Source organism: Hippocampus bargibanti, linkage group LG09, assembly GCF_051943395.1.
Source record: "Hippocampus bargibanti isolate YZ-2025 linkage group LG09, ASM5194339v1, whole genome shotgun sequence".
NCBI classification, from domain to species: Eukaryota; Metazoa; Chordata; class Actinopteri; order Syngnathiformes; family Syngnathidae; genus Hippocampus; species Hippocampus bargibanti.
Window position 1 is genome coordinate 16869884 of NC_142742.1, and position 20117 is coordinate 16890000.

At 39.9% G+C, this 20117-nt stretch overlaps 1 protein-coding gene across 11 annotated transcripts in view; it reads left to right on the forward strand.

Moving 5' to 3' along the window:
• The first annotated feature begins 7242 nt into the window (after positions 1 to 7242).
• Positions 7243 to 20117, forward strand: part of myt1lb (myelin transcription factor 1-like, b) — a 137811-nt gene continuing 124936 nt past the window's right edge. For 2 of the 11 annotated variants that reach the window (XM_089004201.1, XM_089004208.1), the window contains exon 1: positions 8092 to 8299. The gene's annotated coding sequence lies outside the window, so the exon portion shown is untranslated. Of the gene's footprint in view, positions 7758 to 8044; positions 8300 to 20117 lie in introns of those variants that run through there. The other 9 variants (XM_089004203.1, XM_089004207.1, XM_089004202.1 and 6 more) reach the window with 8 other exon arrangements.

The following is a 20117-nucleotide window of genomic DNA, read 5'->3' on the forward strand; positions in this document are numbered from 1 at the left end:
AAAATCATCCTGACCGATTATCCTGCGGTGGCCTAGTTTATATATTTGTGAATTTGAAACATGATAACTGTTGATAAAGTATTAAGAATGATTGACCTATGGAATCGATGGCTACGACTTGAAACCCAGCAATAGCTGTCAGTATTTGGTGTGGCAACAAAACAAACCTTATGACAGATTTCAGGTTAAACCACAACACGTACTAAGCAATGTTTGTGAGGGGGTGGACAAAAGAAGAGAGGAGTGTCTGGAACGGTTGCCAAGGCAAGCTAGACATCTTTGGCAAAGACCTTTGGTGTTAGATGGAGGCACGGTCTATCCTTGATGGTTGTGAAGCACTGGTGGTCTTAGAATTGTTTAAATTATGTCATAATTTTCGTCATGAAAACAGTAAGGAAATAATTTGAGTACCCTCTATTATTGTTGGCACTCCTGGTTAGGACGTATTAAAAAATAATTACATTTTTATTGCAGCTCTGTACTCTTGTACTGAAAAGCGTAGATGTGGTTCAGCATATTCAGACTCAACAACAGGGGTCGGGAACCTTTTTGACTAAGAGAGCCATAAAAGTAAAATATGTAGAAATGTTTTTCAGTGAGAGCCACACACACGCGAGTGCACGCGCATGCAAACACGCACGCACGCGCGGCCACTTTTCAACAAAATGTCAGAATGTATTATTTAAAATAACTTTGTGATAGTACTCACCGTTACAATGAATGGTTTACCGTTCCTCATGATTGGTAAAAATCCAGCCATACGATCGGAATGAAAGTCAATTTGCCGGGTCCATAGGCGGTGTTACTGCTAGCTAGCCTGCACACGGCTCATTAGATTCCACACTTGCTAGCTGCAATATCTTCTCGCAGAAGTATATTGATGCTAACGTTAAAATGGGGCTTGTTAAAATATCACTGACATTCGACTGTTTCATCAATGTTATTGTTTCATTGCAAATTAGAATCGCGAATTCCCCGGTGCATTCAAGCTGGAGCGTACTCATCTTTTTTTTTTTTTTTTTTACTCGTCGTGCTCATTTAAAGGGGCGTTTACCTGTTTTAACATGAGGGGCCAGTATCATCCAATCAAAATTTCGCTTTCCGCCAACTGCAGCCCCAACAGGAAATAAACGGCGAGTGAGAATATGTATTTAGTTTTATTGGTGAGCCATATGCAATCATCAAAAGAGCAATATATGGCTCGCGAGCCATACGTTCCCGACTCTGCTCAACAGCTTCCCATGGCGATCTCATCCCCAGACCTCAACTCTATTAAAAACACATAGAAAGGGCTGAAGAGGAGAGGTCGCTGGATGATTTAAAGAGATTACCCAAAAATGAATGGTCCAACATTCCTCTCTCTGTATTCCATTTTGTGAAACATATGAGGAGATGAGGTGCTGCTTCACAAATGGGGGCTGTGCAAAGTACTAACATCAGGGTTGATAATTGTGGCAGACCTCAGTTAGCCCATTGGCTAACACTGGTGAGCACATTGGCCTCACAGTGCAGAGGTTCAAGGTTTGACTTAGTGTGTGGAGTTTGCATGTTCTCCGCTGTGCCTGTGTGGGTTTTCTCAGGGAACACTGGTTTCATTCTACATTGCGAAAACATGCGACACAGGTTAATAAAATGTTCGAAATTGTCTGTCTGTGTGAGTTGGAGCGCGGACGGTTGTTCGACTCTGTGTGCCCTGTGATTGGCTGGGAACAAGTTGAGGGTGTGTCCCACCTACTGCCCAAAGAGGGGCAGATAAACTCTAGCACAACCTCTGTGAGGATAAGAAGATTAAACAATGTATGCATGTATATACTGTATATGATTCGATGGAAAACAATTAGTTCATAACATGGGATTATTTCCTTAACTCTGTTAGTTTTTCTTTTAAACATTGACCTAATTTTATTTGGACAAAAATATTCAAAGCTCAACAACCCTTCTTAACCAAGGCTGGTAATAATTACCGAGTACTCTGTACATGCTTTAACCAAGATCTGTAATAATGCAGTAATAATATGTAGAGTATATAAAATGTGAATATTATATCTGCCTAAAAGACAACCGGTAAATGTATTTTTCTAAAGTTCTTAATTATTGAAAGTAGACAATATATAATGTGTATTAATGGAGCAATTGCAAATGTATATTCAAAAAAATTATGGGTAAAGATTAAAAGTGATGGTATTGCTCCAATTTATACAACGTATATTCAAAGTAATTAATCCCAACAGAAATAAAAAAGAACGTTGGTGCCATCGAAGTGTTGATACTGTACCAGATATGATCGGAAGTACTAGTTTAGTTTTTTCTACTTTATGCCCAGTGGCACTATTCTGCCTATCACGGGACAGTCCGTGGGCTATCACAGGCTTATGGCTTTGGGGTCGAGACTCCGGATTGTCGATTGAGATATCGTTAAGTGCCACCCACTTAACGTGCAGCAATAGTTTCCTCTGGATTGTTGTTTCAGCCCACGCAGTGAGTCTATTGTTCACTCCTATTGTAAGTTACTAGAGGCCAGTTTGGTAACTTTGTTTGACATTTTGGAGTTGCTTGACACTGTGCCATGGGTCGATAATTGCATATTTCTTTCTCAGAATATTACAGAAATGGAGTTCAGTGCTCCTCCTAAACTTCCACCAACTACTTTGTATCTGGAAAAACATCCCTGAACAAATTTATTGACACATAGTAGGTCAGGGGTGTCAAAATCATTTTGGTCATCGTTCACATTTTAGTTACCGTTTCCCCTGGAAGTGAAATCATATTTTAAAAAAGTCAAAAATAAAAGTTGATTCAATTATCAAGTTACTGGAATGTACAATGCATGGAAGAGAGGGTAACCTCCTGATAAAGTGATCAATCCATGCTTCACTACTCAAAGACATTAGGTCATGTGCCCAATGCTCATAAATGAAGGTTACAACATAAGGATGTCAGCAACTGCTTGGCAACTGAAAACTTGACATCATAAGCGATCACAAAATTATTAATTTTTAGATTAATAAATGTATGACGAAAAAACACAAGATTTTTCAACATCATTTTGTAATTATCAAATCATATTAAAATTATTTTTCTTTTAATCCTGAACAGAAAAGGAACATTTATTTGAATCAAATTCTTTAGTTGAAATACAGTGATACCTCATTTTACGAACTTAATTCGTTCCCAGAAAGAGTGTGTAAGGCGTCCCCATAAAACATTACTTTCTACTAAATAAGCCTTAAAACTACACAACATATACCTATTTTATGTATAATAAATGTGCTATTGTATTGTAATTAAAGAAATAAACTGCACTATCGTTTCATTGACCCTTGTGATGGTCATTGATGTAGTTGCTTCTTGATGATATCCGAGTGAAGTAGCCTTGCTTTCTTGGCGATAATACCCTCATCACATGGTCCCCTGCTAGATGCTTTTCGTTAATCCAAATCAACAGACTTTTCAAACTCATCTATTGCCTGAGACCGTTGTTTACACAACACAGAAACACCCCTAGCCACACCTAGCAATGGTCGACTTAGCATCCTGGTACTAGGATGCTAAGTCACACAAACGCACACCTTGTTCATGTTTTTCAATGATCTCCTTCTTCTGATGGACCGTAATTTTTTTTTGTGTCCTCTTCGACTTAAAACAAGCCTGTAGTGGCGTCTTTTTCGGTCCCATAATTGCAAAAGTACTCCACTCGATAGCAAACAACGTCTGCACAAAGGGTGTGTGGAAAACTAGTCCGCCAGCCACAGTGGCACTGTTCGACCGGCTGGTTTGGTGTTCATCCGCCGAAAACTAGTCCGCCAGCCACCGTGGTGCTGTGTGTTTTGGTTCGTTTGCCGAGAACTAGTTTGTATGTCAAGATTATATTCTCGTGAATTTAATGTTCGTAAGGCGAAAAGTTCGTCAGCTAAAGGTGTTCGTAAGTCGAGGTAGCACTGTAGTTAGAAAGTTCAATGAGCCATCTCATTTTGAGTCTGCAATGGTTATTCCTCCATTCTGTTCATTCCTGATAAAATTTTAAGATTCAATTCCCTTTAAATAGAAATATTCCTCATAATTCATGATTAATACCAAAGGTCCATCAGGAAACACTTATTGGGATTCTTAGAGTGGAAAGCACCTTTTATATCCCAAAAATTTTCAAATTGATTAATTAATGCCTGAATTCAAATTTTTTTAGTGCCGCTTGTCATCGTTGGTAAATGAAAACGTACATTGTCCGATTTTTTCTAAATATCTTTCCCTATTCAAAGGCTTGACCGAAATTTGCCCATTGCCAACTTTTCACTAATTGGGGGATGCTGGCCAGCGGCTGCCCGGGCCGAAATTTGGCACAATCGCAAGACGGCGGCCACCGTGACAGAAGCGCCTATTTGAAATGGGAGGGTCCCAACGGCAGGCCCGCGCGAAAGAGCGCCGCCCACCGAAACATCTAACCCACACCCACCAGTGGGAGGCAGGTGGCACTCATTGGAGGGCCCCGGCTGAATGGGGGCCGAACCCTGTGCCAAACCTCCCGCCCCCTCCAAATAGGTTCGTTCGAAAATTGAAGATTTGCCACAACAGTTTTGGGGGCCGTTGTCGGAACGTGAATTGGCTGGGAACTTAACCAACAAATTTTAAGAATTCCCCCCGGGCCCAAATATTTTGGTACATCACTTCTTGGAAGGTTTGAACAGCCGATTTTGCCAGAAGACCTTTTGTCTTAAACCGAATCTGAATGGATTACCAATGGGAGGCCACAAGAAATGGTTTTCCAATGAGCCGTGGCTTTTATCGGTTTTGTTGCAACCCGGTTTGGTGAAGGTGGAAGGAAACGGTGGGCCCTTCCCTTAGAACAAGGGTTCGATTCGCTTTAGAAATTTAGGCGTAAGTATTTTCGGGTAAACGGCATTACAAGGGGTTTGTTAATGGCCCTTTAAGGTTGGGAGGGAAGGCTCAGCCGCCTTCAACCGTGGGCCGCAGATGTTCTTCCGACAAGATTTTAGCCAATTTCCGATCTGATTTGAATTATTACCGTAGTGAAATAACATCAACATGGTTGATAAATAAATATATATATATATATATATATATATATATATATATATATATATATATATATATATATATATATATATATATATATATATATATATATATATATATGAAACTAAATATTGTACAATTAAAACGAAATGAAGCAATTATTACCTGCAACACAGTATGGCAGAAGGGATGGGTGAAGTCGCATGGGTTTCGTCTTGTGATTGACTGCGCAATAGAAAAGCACTATGAAGCACATGTATATATATATGTATGTATATATGTATATATATATATATATATATATATATATATATATATATATATATATATATATATGAAACTAAATATTGTACAATTAAAACGAAATGAAGCAATTATTACCTGCAACACAGTATGGCAGAAGGGATGGGTGAAGTCGCATGGGTTTCGTCTTGTGATTGACTGCGCAATAGAAAAGCACTATGAAGCACATGTGCTTCAAAGTTCCACTCGACAAAACGTGAAGTAAATAATGACACAAAAAGTAATCTGGACTCGAAATGAATGAGGGAACTAATTAGATAACACTAGACAGTACAAAAGGGGAAACAAAATAAGATATTGTCATGAAAATGCGCATTAATCGAGACCAAGAGAAATTTGCGACTCACCCTGAATCTCCTCGAGATTGTTCTGGAAACTATGGGCGGGACATGGTGCCACACTGTGCGCCGTTGCGTCACTTCCTTCATAATTTAATAATCTAAGTGCACAACTCTGTTACATATATATATATATATATATATATATATATATATATATATATATATCTCTCCTCGTCTCACCCCTCATGGGTGGTGTCCCCCCATTTTGGCTCGGGTCCTCTTCCAGAGGCCAGGAAGCCTGAAGGTTCTGCGCAGTATCCGTGCTGTTCCCAGCACTGCGCTTTTCTGGACCGAGATATCCGATGTTGTTCCCGGGATCTGTTGCAACCACTCATCGAGTTTGGGGGTCACTGCCCCAAGTGCTCCGACCACCACAGGCACGACTGTCACCTTTACCTTCCAGGCTCTCTCCAGCTCCTCTCTGAGCCCTTGGTATTTCTCGATTTTCTCATGTTCCTTCTTTCTGATGTTTCCATCACTCGGGACCGCTACTTCCACGACAACGCCTTTGCCCTTTAACAATGACCACGATATCTGGATGGTTGGCCATGACCATCTTGTCAGTCTGTATCTGGAAGTCCCACAGGATCTTTGCTCGGTCATTCTGTACTATCTTGGGAGGTGTTTCCCATTTTGACCTTGGGGTTTCCAGTTCATACTCCGCACAGATGTTTTGGTAGACTATGCCAGCCACCTGCTTATGGCGTTCCATGTAGGCTTTCCCTGCCAGCATCTTACACCCTGCAGTTATGTGTTGGATTGTCTCAGGTGCCTCTTTGCACAACCTACACCTTGGGTCTTGCCTGGTGTGGTATATCCCTGCCTCTATGGCTCTGGTGTTCAGGGCCTGCTCTTGAGCTCTTGAGGGCCTCTGTGCTGTCCTTTAGGCCAGCCCTCTCTCGCCACTGATAGGACTTCTTGAGATCAGCCACTTCTGTTATGGTTCTGTGGTACATCCCGTGTAGGGGCTTTTCCTCCCATAATTGTCCCTCTTCCAGCACCTCATCCTCTGTTCCCCATTGTCTGAGACATTCTCTGAGAACATCATCCGTTGGAGCCTTCACTTTGATGTATTCATGGAGCTTGGATGTTTCATCCTGGACAGTGGCTCTCACACTCACTAGTCCCCGGCCTCCTTCCTTACGGCTTGTGTACAGTCTCAGGGTGCTGGACTTGGGATGGAATAAGTCTCTCTTCAAGGCAGCCAAGAGCACATGCAGTGGTCAATGATGTGCATGTGCACGTGTACAAGAAGACCATATGTTATTGTGCATCTGTCATTCCTTTTTAATGTATCCCTGCCAGGACAAAAAAAGACACACTCACGGCAGTGTCGGAGCCCCTTTAAGGACGTGACAAAATGTGTTGTGGATTAAATGCACTGCACCCCCTCACCTCTCCTACCCCACCCTCCCCAGCCCCCATCATCTTGTCTGCCGTTCTCTCGCTTTCACCCTCCCTCCATTGCTCCGTTGGGCCCGTGGGAAGAGCAGACTCTGGGAGCAGACAGTCTGCAGCCCTAAATATATGTAGAAGAGGGAGAAGGGGAAGGGAGGGCACATTAACAGGCAGAGGAGCAAGGGAGAGCGAATGAAGGGATGCAAGGAGGAGGGAGAGAGGGAGAACATACATAGTGTTGGAGGACATACATTGCACAGTGTTCCGAGAGAGCCACATCCACAGACAAGGAGGGAGAGAGAACCAAAGCAGGGAAGGGAGCATTTGGGGTTTCAACTCACATCCCTCCTCCTCTTCCTCAGAGAAAACACATGCTCTCACACACACACGCACACTCACACACATACACATACACACACACACCGATTTTCTCTCTCTCTCTCCCTGACACACACGCACACCACACATGCATAGACACACACACGCCCGCGCACACACACGCACGTTAACAGACAGAATTGCTTTAGGGTATACCAGTCGGCTTTGGCAATCCTTCCCTTTGTTGTTTCAGCTATTGGTTAGTCTCGGCAGCAGCGTGGCGTGTGCCTCTATCGTTGGGGAGGGTGTGTGTGTTTGTGGAATCTACGAGGCAGTGTATGAAAGGATGCAGCTAAGAGAAGCCGGGTAAGTCCGTTCCTTCCTATCTTTCTGACATCCTTCCTTTCCTGCCTTTCTTCATGATTCCTTCCCTCCAACCGCCTGGGTACATTGGCTACATGAAGCTCTCATCTCTCTCTCGCTCGGTCTCTTTCTCAGTCTGCTTGACAGCGTCTCCTCCCAACTCTGCTCTCTCCATCCTTGCTTCCCTCTACTCTCTCACTCTCACTCTCCCTCGCTCCCTCTCTTCAGGCTGTGCCTCATTGGTGTGTCCTGATTCCCTTTTTCCATTAGGAGGCTCTTGGCCCATTGGTCGCCCTCCCTCCAACCATTATCTCCACTCATCCACCCCTCTGTCATCCTCTCTCCCTCCACTCTGCCTCCTCGTATTCCCCAGTCATCTCTGAAGTCGTAAAAAAAACAAACATAAAAAATTAGTTTGCATGCAACGCGCGAGCAGACGTTTCCACTGAGCATGTTAAGTGAATTGGGGGAGAAGTAAAGGAAAGGCTGTCAGGAAGAAGAGGAAGCACATTTGGGAGAAAAGTTTAAAGAGAAGACATCAGCTGGTAGGTGTAACATGCACTAGTTTGTGTTGCCCTCGTAAAAAATGAGCAGTAGTTGGATGGTTGCATAGGAACATAAGTAATGACATTTCTGAGAGAAAGCAACACATGGATGAGTTATTTAGTAGATTAATAGTTGCTCTGATTTCTTTGTTCTTGTGATATGTTTATAAGTTTCCTCAATAACATGTTTAAAATGATCGGATTGATGAATATGACTGTAGACATATCAAGGAAACATCCTTTTCAAAGTTTTTTTTCAAAGTTTTGTCATGCTATGCTGGCTGACTGAACAAGTCAGTTTGAATGTTCTGCGCTTTGGATGTTATTCCCAAATGACATACTGCAGAATTTGGATTGTATTTGTGCTTTGGTAAAATGTGTTAACTGGGTTCTTTTATCGTCATCTATTTTCTAAGGGAATGCAGGGACATTGTTTGATAGGCTGGACGGAGCTGTCCGTGCCAGCAAATAAAACACAAGCTATATTGCCAACCTTCATCAAAGAAGAGAATGAAGGCTGAGCACAAGACAATACAGATGTAGTCGTGTGGGATATCTTGTGTATTCACTGCAGAATGTCAAATGTGCTGCACCTTGTTTTAGTCTATAAAGACAAACCGAGTGATCCGCTTCTGGTTTTCTCTCCTTCGCCCTTAATATCAAGAGTTTAAACAAGCTCATAAAATATGAAGAATAGATACAATTGTATATGGACCTGTCAACATTACCACAAATTCAAATTGGATTCATTCAAAAATCAACAAAATAATTGGATGTAAAACGGAATGTGTTTCCCTCTGTTGAAAAAATAAAACATTTATTGCATCCTGCATAGTCACCATGGGTGGACAGCTGACTTGGCATAAAGTGAGACCATGTTCTTTAGGGTCTTCCTCCTCTGGTAATGTCTTGCTTGTTAAGAAGGGACTGATGTTGTGCTTTGCGCCGGACAGGAAGACAGGCCAATGTGATTAAATTAGAGAAAGAAATCACGCCACCCTGCTTGTACTGAGAGCAGCATTACAGGGGGACCCCAAGCCACCCTCCTCACCCACCCCTCTGTGTGTCTCTCTCTCTCTCTTTTTTTCTCTCCCTCTGTCTCTTTCGCTGTCTCTCACTCTCTTTTATGCAGGCCACTCACGAGCACAACTGTCTTGTCTGAGCTGCATATATATCACTTTCCAGTTCCTTAGTGGACCTTGATATTGTAATACAACATTCCTGTCGAAATACAGTTTTATGATTCATCAGATAGAAGACAAGTTAAATTGAGTGATAGTCTTTACAACAGACAACAGAAGTCGACTCCCTTCAACTACTGCAGCCGAATAATGAATTGTCAAAAGCCTGTCTGAGGGGATCCTCTGCTTTCAAGCATTGCATTGGGTGCTTGTGGTTGTTTGTGGCATGTCACATGCATTAATGTGCCTTCATTTGATATTTTGTGTGTGTATGTGAGTCTCGCAGTCTTCAGTTTTAGCGGAGTATTAATGTTTAGGCCATTGACGATTATGAAAATTCCTCATTTTGTTGCTTTTAAAGTTTTTGGTGCTATTGATGATAATTGATGGTCTGCAAATGTATTTTCATGTTGACAGATATGAATGCTGTTTTACATCGATGTTAAAAATAATATTTCCATTTATCATGATCAATGTGGTTGACAGTTCTTGCATTTTTCTCGATCTTTCTCTTCCCCAGTCACTAAAAACATACACATCCGCTTATTTGCAGAAAGTCTGACCACTGTTAGTCTCATGTTCTTTTTTTCTAACTGATAGCTGAAAAGGGATTGCATATTTGTTGCTATAAGTCTTGTTAATGGGAGAGGAATGTGTTAGAGGAGTTATTGCTGTACTTGTCTATCTGTTATTGTTTCCTGGTTAACTGGACTGATCAAAATTGGCATCTTCAATGCAAGCATCTATTAGCCTGCACAGTAGAAAAATGACAATAACCTTTGCAGTGAAACTTGTGACTTCAACAGTGAAACAATAACAATGTATTTAACAATTCTCATATGCTAAGTTTCAGTGACATTGTTATATTTCACTCTGGAACGGGGCTAGGGAACCCTGGTTCCTCGAGAGCCAGATCGAAAATGTTCTATCTTTCTTCTTCAACGCACCAGATTTAAATGATCCGCTCATCACCACGCTCTATTGAGACCTGTAAAAAGCATGAACAATTGCATGAGATTTATATGGATCTAAAATAGGCAGATACTTTCGCCTTGCTCTTGTCACAAGACGTTATCTTATTGCTCTTATTTAAATAATGAAAAACATAAGCAATGGCATGAGTAAAAAAAAACTGAGAAAACAAATCAAGGATAAGAACGAAACAAATACGTGCTTTAAGTCTATTTACGGTTTGTCATCCACGCGGATAAGATCTTCTTGTTCTTTTGTTTCAACCTATTTTTTGTTAGTAGTTTTTCTGCTTACCGTGTCCAAGCGCTTCTTGTTTTCTTCACATTATTATCATTATTATTATTATTATTATTATTATTATTATTATTATTATTATTATTATTATTATTATTATTATTATTGTCCGGCATCATTATTTGTTCGTTGTTAGCCTGGCGTCTATGTTTTATCGATACATCTTATTGTGCCATCAATTTTCCTGAATCGACACTTGTAGGGTCCAATTCTGTCTGAAACCTTCTGCACTCATTAAATATATGACTTTTGAGAAAACCTCTGCAGATGAAAATTTACTGGTATCTGTAGTACATCATTAAGGAAAACATTACAACACAAATTAGTGTTTGAACGACATTATCGTAACATCGACACTCAGGCCTTTTCCAAAAGCACCCAAATAATGCATTTGTTTATCCTTTGTGTTCACGGCTTTGTTTTTTTGTCTATTGATTGATATTAGATTAAGTTAATTTGTTTTGTCTTTATGCATGTGAAGAATGCAGTTTGTATCATTTCACGCTAGCTAAACTAAAAGCTATGATGGACAGCACCTCCCACCCCCTCCTGCCCACTCTGACAGCACTGGGTAGCTACTTTAGCCAGAGACTATTACACCCGCGCTGCAAGAAGCAGAGGTACCGCCGCTCGTTCCTACCGACTGCTGTCAGGCTTCACAATTCTCAATGATCACATTTGAAAAAAAAGAAGAAAAAAAACTGGACACTTGTAAATATGGGTTGTTGCAATATATCAAAATGCATTTCTTGATTCTGCACTATGTACAGTTTTTTTTTAATTGAACAGTTTTGCACATTTACATTTGCACAGTATACAGTTGACATTTTTATTTTGTTATGCTTAGAATATCTTGTTTTCTATCCTTTCACCCCCACCCCAGACCCATTCCTTTCCAATTGCTGCTGTGGACAAATTTCCCCATTGTGGGACGAATAAAGGTATTCTGATTCTGATTCACAATCATTGTGCTTCTTTGCGTTGCAGTTCTAACTAAATTTAATGTGCAAAATAGCATTGGCTAATGATAGCTGATAACTAGCGAATCACCTTCGAGTAAACCTTGCTCTTTACGCAGATTTAGTCTTGCTTGTAATGCGACTGTGTTGTGCAAGGTTGACACTTGTACATTTTATTTCATGAAACCCTGAATGAACCATGATAAAAAAATCTCACCATGAAGCTTTGTTGATTGAATGGTGTCAGAGTGATTATTAAACAATACCACTGGGTTGTCATGTGCAACCGAACATTACCATTATGCATCCGAAGGGTGTTCTGTCTCTAAATGCAATGAAACTGGCCCACAGTTTATTGTAAAGTGACAGTTGTATGTGAGATGTTAAAGTTAATTTGGATTGGATTGGATTGGATTTGCCTTTATTAGTCTCGCAGTGGAGAAATTTACATTTCACAGCAGCAAAGCGATAAAAGCAACCCATTATTGCCAACTCAGAATATATATATATATATATATATATATATATATATATATATATATATATATATCTCATGTATTTTGTTTTTCTTCTTTCATTCCTTTCATCACTTTGCTGCTGTGAAATGTAAATTTCTCCGCTGTGGAACTAATAAAGGCATATCAAATCCAATCCAATATATATATATATATATATATATATATATATATATATATATATATATATATATATATATATATATATATATATATATATGTATGTATATATGTATGTATGTATGTATGTGTGTGTAACGGAGTTGTGCACTTAGATTATTAAATTATGAAGGAAGTGACGCAACGGCGCAGTGTGGCACCATGTCCCGCCCATAGTTTCCAAAACAATCTGGAGGAGATTCATGTTAATCACAAGACGAAACCCATGCGACTTCACCCATCCCTTCTGCCATACTGTGTTGCAGAAATAAAATAAATAATAAGACACATTCAAGCGTCTGGTCTCATTAAGACGTCAGCATCGGCATATATATATATATATATATATATATATATATATATATATATATATATATATATATATATATATATATATATATATATATATATATATATATATATATATATATATATATATATATATATATATATATATATATATATATATATATAGCATATATATATATATATATATATGCTTTGTGTTGTAATGTTTTCCTTAATGATGTACTACAGATACCAGTAAATTTTCATCTGCAGAGGTTTTCTCAAAAGTCATATATTTAATGAGTGCAGAAGGTTTCAGACAGAATTGGACCCTACAAGTGTCGATTCAGGAAAATTGATGGCACAATAAGATATATATATATATATATATAGGTATTTTTTATTTATGTATTTGGGTGTGTATTTATTTATGTATTTATTTATTTATTTATTTATTTATTTATTTCGTCACCTGATACAGTACTTATTTATTTTTGGTTATTACGTTTAAATCTCGTTCAGTTGAAGTAACGCAGACAAATGACATTCTATCAAGATTCTAGATTCAATTTTCGGTCAAAATTCATTTGCCAAGTTCTGGGCTGTCGGGTCTGGATTCTACACAAAGACAAATCCTTGCAAAACTTTTAGAAGATACCTGGGGATTGAACTTGCTCTTCCAGTCTTCTCAATGACGTGGTTCAGCAAGGGCAGAGTGGGGATTGATCCATCGGAGCAGACACAATGTCAATACTGATGTCTGCTCAGTGTGAGATGTGGCTGCTCTCGTGTCCTTCACTGAAATCTCCCTGCAACGTTTGATATGTAGCAGCCATTAATTAAACCACCCTCATCAGTGAACTCTATTTATTCATATCCTTATCAATGTACAATAACGATTAGAATCAAATTTAAACTTCACAAAATTAAAAACAGGGACCTGTGCTCTTGTTTTTAAAACCTCACCTCGGTCTCTCTTTTTTTTAACATGCATCAAATTATCTGAGAGGATTTCATTCATGTAAATATATAAATTGTGCATTATGGGGTTGTCACAAACTGGCTACACTATTGGCTGGAGTCGAGCAATTTTCAATTGTAGCCATTAAAATATGTTCAGTCTAATGAAACCAAACGAAATCATGTATGCAGCAATAAATATTTTTTCACCACACAGAACCTTTCACTATAGCCATATTTTTCTCAGGTTTACACACGCATGCACACACAAACAATTTTATTATTTTTATCCTGACATCAATCGTTAAACGTGATGTGGAGAAGACGAAGGAGATTGTTGTGGACTTCAGGAGAGTGCGCCCCCAGCATGCTCCACTAACCATCGACGGTGCTGCAGTGGAGAGAGTGAGCAGCACCAAGTTCCTGGGAGTGCACATATCCGAAGACCTGTCCTGGAGCCACAACACGGCATCAATGGCCAAGAGATCCCACCAGCGCCTGTACTTCCTCCGCAAGCTCAAAAGAGTTGGAGCCCCGACCCCCATCACGACCTCCTTCTACCGCTGTACCATCGAGAGCATCCTGACCAGCTGTATCACCGTGTGGTACGGCGCCTGCACCGTGTCCTGCCGTAAGACTCTGCAGCGCATCGTGAGGACAGCTGAGAAGATCATTGGTGTCTCTCTTCCCCCCCGTCAGGACATTTACAACACCCGCCACACCCGCAGAGCAATCAGGATCGCTGGCGATCCCACCCACCCCTCCCACAGCCTCTACAGCGTGCTGCCATCGGGTAGGAGACTGCGGAGTCTCCGAGCCAAGACCAGCAGGCTCAAGGACAGTTTCTGCCACCAGGCAGTCCGGAGACTCAACTCCCTCTCAGCCCTGGCCACCCTGCCCCTTCCCACTGCCACACTCACCGAACTCTGAGTACACGCTACATGCTGTACGATCACCCTGAACTCTATTTTTTGTTCTTTCTCATTTTTTTTCTGCAAGACCTCACTTCAACCCTTTCTTGTTGTTTGTTTTTGCATTACTACATTACGTCACATTATATACGTCACTTCCTCACTTTACACATGTCACGACCTCACTTTACATACGTCACTGCCTCACTTTCCAGATGACACTACCTCACTTTACATACAGAAATTACATGTATTGTCTGTTGTCAATTGTATGTCTTTTTAGCCACGTTATAAGTGCCTTGCATGTCTTGCACGCTGGGTCCGAGAGGACATTAATTTCATCTGTGCTGTATGTCATGCATATTAGCATATTTGACAATAAAGCTGACTTTGACTTTGACTTTGACTAAACGTTTTCTTCACTCCTTGGTCTGCAAAGCTTCGTTTTGTAGCATTTTGTAGTATATTAGCAATGCAACGTTTGTGCTTATGTCTTAAACTAACAATAACAGACACCTTTACCTGGACTACTGTACATATGTAAACGAGTGTGGTGTTTGCTGTTGTAGTTTCCAAGCTAAACTGTAGGCTGAGGTTGGATTAGACTTTTGCAGAGTACTTATTTTTGTTGTAGTGAAATCCATTGCAAAGCAAAGGTGGAGAAAAATATTTTGTACTACGCAACTGTGGATTTTTTTGTTGTAGGCTTGTTTTTTTGTAGACTAATAAAGGCATATCAAATCCAATCCAATATATATATATATATATATATATATATATACAGTAAAGTCTCGTTATATCGATATCGGATATATCGATAGTCCCGGTTATATCGATACTATTTCTATGCACGCACGGAGAAAATTACATGCAAACAGGGTCAGATATATCGATAGTCCCGGTTATATCGATATTTTTTCGGACTCCCTTGAATATCGATATAACGAGACTTTACTGTATATATATATATATATATATATATATATATATATATATATATATATATATATATATATATATATATATATATATATATATATATATATATATATATATATATATATATATATATATTGTTGTGGGCTTGTTGTTTCACTGTCTGAGGAAAATATAAACATCAATGCTTTATCTGGGGACTATGTTTTCATCTGAATAGGATTTGCATTGAAGATTGGTCGTCGGGCTGGCATTTTGATGTGGGTATCCCTCCTGAGATGGCATGGGAGTCCACCATGCACACACATCTCCGTGACTCTCCTCGGGGAAAACATGATCTATCTCTTGGCGGGCGGGCCAATTAAAAACCAATCAGGCTGCATGAAGTGCGCTGGTAATGGGAAAGCCACAGTAGTGGAAGTGGGGCTGATAAATGGACACTTTCACCTTGTGGCATAACAGCCTCCTACCAGCATCCATCACCCTCAGGGACGAGGCTCTCCTGCACGCCACTTGCAGCCGCTGTGTAACATACTGTACACTCCCTGACCACCACATTTGGGACAACTCCAACATGGAATGCAAAAAGGATCTTTGCAAGGCAATAATGCTGAGCCTTGTCAAAGATAATTTGTTTTCTTGTTCTATAGCACACTAATTGACTTACTGTCCCATTATGGTCATGGCAATTGCCTAAATGTATTTTCCTTCCAAAACAGGCTAATATGGGCGAGATGTGATATATATATATATATATATATATATATATATATATATATATATATATATATATATATATATATATATATATATATATATATATATATACAGTACAGTCTCGTTATATCGATATCCAAGGGAGTCCGAAAAATATCGATATAACCGGGACTATCGATATATCCGATATCGATATAACGAGACTTTACTGTATATATATATATATATATATATATATATATATATATATATATATATATATATATATATATATATATATATATATATATATATATATTCAGATGATGGCTGAAGAAACCTTTTCATCGATATATATTTTTATTTTATCATCTAATACAGTACTTAATTACTTTTGTTTCTTAGATGTAAATCTAGTTCGTTTGGAGTAACTCATGAACAGACAAATGGCATTCTATCAAGACACGCATCCATGTACAACTCATAAATAACCAGCATGCATGGTAGATACAATATATATCACATCTCACCCATATCACCTTTACAAAGCGGTGCAACAGATCCCAGGAATAACATCAGATATCTCGGACCAGATAAGTGCAGTGCTGGGTACAGCAATGATACTGCGCGGAACCCTCAAGCTTTCTGGCCTCTGGTGTAGGACCCAATCTGAATGGGGGATGAATGCCATGCGAGGAGTGAGACGAGGAATTTAAAATATATACAGTATATTCTGCTTCCCTATGACCAAAAAATCCCCTTGTTGCATACTATGAAATATTTCTTTCGGCCCTTGACTCGCAATGAAACAATACAGAACGCAGAAAACAACAGGGTGACATCACCGCCGGGGTGACATCACCGCTTGTCATTGGGATGCAAAAGTCTGTCCATACCAGCCTAACTTTTTTTATTGTCTTCGCTTGCACCCCAAAAAAAATGGGGGCCTGTCATAACAGTGAACATTCTGTTTTTTTTGTAGTTTTGGCCACTCTTACCTACTCTATTACTTTAGATCAATGCAAAGGTTTCTCTGCTGCACTGTCCCATCTGCATTCTGGGATTGGGCGAAATAAACCAATTGCAACTGAAATAGGAAAAAATATAAAATGAATCATTCTCGATTCATTTGAATTCAGATTATGTGTTCCCAGTGGCAAAACATTATGTCTGCTGCTGATATTTGTATGCTTGTAATCGATGTGTGGAGTTGTTTGTTGCAAAGTTGACATGTGTACTATTTAAGCCGTCTTCCCTAAATACAAGTGGAAACACAATTTTTCTATATTTGCCCCAAGTGCCAATGTAAGGCCTCTGAAAAGAAAAATATGAAAGAGTGTGTGAGGAGATACATTCCATTTCAGAAGCTGCTGTGACCTACTTCACGCAGCCAGGCAGCTGTAAATAAGGATTTTCATAACCTGGTTTAGCCTTTTCCCACCGGAAACACAATCGTGTCTTGAAGATTGCTGTAAAGAGTGCCAGAGTCACTGTTTTGAGTGTCACTATGATATAATCAAAGCGCTGACCTCGAGACTATGTGAGTTGTTTTCAGGACATTACATTTACTCTTTATTTTTTGAATGAAGAGAAGCTCAGCGATTCAAGCCACGATTAGAAAGAAAGCTGCTCAATCAGGCAATTCTGACCCTGTTGACACATTGTGTTCAGTTGTTCTCCTTTGAATTCATATAATTCAAGAGGGCAAACTATGATATCCTAGCAAGCCCAACCTGAACGTCTCAGAAGACTTCGATAAATAAAATAGGAATGGCATCAGACAGTTATCCAAAACTGGCTCCTTCACCACTCTGGATTTCAGCTTGGCGAGACACGCAAAATGCTGTGATATTGGCAAATGATTCCTAAACGGACATCCATTATTCAACACGGCGATTGGAGAGGTCACAATCTCCTTATTTATACTTGCTCCATAAATCTGATTTGTCACTTTTGATCGCTCTCTCCGTCATGTCGGCAATATCGGGTGAATATTACAATGTTTGATGGGTAATTGAATATGGCATGCGACAGCGGTCAAGACGAATGGACACTCAACGTGAGCAGTCGCGGGGAAAAAGGGGTAGTACTGGAGGTGAGTCAAATGCGAAGACAGCTAAGTGGTGATTGGGGAATCAGAAATGAGAGGGGAATACTGACAATGATAAGGGCCTGTCATTGACTTTTACTCCTATTGTTTCAAAACAGTGTGTTGCTTTGTATTCTTCAATAGAAAATTATAAAATGCTTGGAGATAATTTTCAGCCTAATTCTTCAGAAGTGGGGACAACAAGGCATGTGAAAAAATATATCCAGAATATGTATTGACTAAGTAGGACATTGTAGTGTGTCGCATTTGTTTCAGTCATTACATAAAGTGGTTTATTGTTGTAGACAATGGAATAAATTATTCTTATGATCACATTGTTCTTACAATGAAACGGATGATTGGAGTTAACATATTATCGTCTCCTCTGTTGGCTATGTTACATTTTCTGTCCAAACATGAAAACGTTAACGAAGAAAAGAAAATTGAAATAAAAGTAGCGCATGTTTGTGGTTTTGGTCAAGCACGAGCCTGCAAGGGTGTGCATCTTATTTGTGTCTGTATGTGAGGGCTATATGACAGCACTGGGAGGAGGCAGCCAGGCAGACATGATGTGCTCTGAGCCACGGCGTCTCTGTGAGGGTGGCCTGACCTCTGCCTTCAGCTTCGCTTCACAGGACAGCAGCAAATGAGAGGTGTCATTGCATGACAGCAGCACAGTCCCTCTTTAGGACTGATGGCTCCTGCAACAAACACATGCGCGAGCATGGGATCCAATGTGCAAATGGGCCGGCACATACATGCATGTCGAGATGAACAGTTTCCGCATTTGGCACCTCATTAGGGATCAAACAGATGTACAAACATTAGCTCCTTTACATATTGTCAATGCTGTGCACCTCTGTGTGAGGAACATTCATTTGAATTGGGTTTTGACCATTTCCGAGCTGAAGTCTTGCTTTGACAAGGTCCTCTTGGACACACAACGGATTGTGTATCAGAACAATCAGAGCATGCTGTCTATTTAATTTAGTTCCTTTTGTTTTAGTTTGGAAAATTTGTTTTGTGATGGTGGCCCGGTGGTCGACTGGTTATCGGGTCCACCTCACAGTGCAAAGGTGCAGGGTTTAATTCTGGCTTCGGCCTTCCTGTGTGCTGTTTGCACCTTCTCCAATACCTCCTTTTCCCGAAGTAACTCACAAATGGTCAAACTCACATGAATGCTCCCAGATTCTGATGAGGATTTAGAGCTAAAAAAAAAAAAAAAAAAACAAGAATGCTGCTCCATGTATCTGAAATTGGACTTACCTACAGACACTACTCTGGAGAAACAGACTCTACCATGGAGGCTGATATGTGAATAATCCACTGTTGTTGGAACACAATCAACAGCATTACCTTTTTAGACTGTGTCTATCCCCCAGGCACTATACATTAAGAACCACATGTTCATATGGGGGAAACCCAAGTCCAATCACTTCAATCACGTCCAATCCATGTCAATCATAGGGAGTTTGTGACCCATATTTTGTCTGCTCCCTCACCTCGAAACAGTTTGCACAGGCTGACACTTGCAGTTACATAAATCCCTATACTGTACAACTCATCTCCAACATAATCATTGGGACTCAGAAACTCCTCCACCACAATTTGGCTCTGTGGAACTTTATATTTTTGAATTCTTGTTATTACATTTGCGGCATCTAATGCATGCTTACTATTACTGCAATTATGGCTTCTATTCCATCCATCGATTTTCTGATCCGCTTTAGGATCACAATGGTCACTGTGGTGCTGGTGCTTATCCCAGCTGGGATTGAACCCAGTACCCCTGCACTGTGAAGTCGACACACTAACCACTGTATCACCTTGCCACCCATCTCATTATTGTTAATTGCAC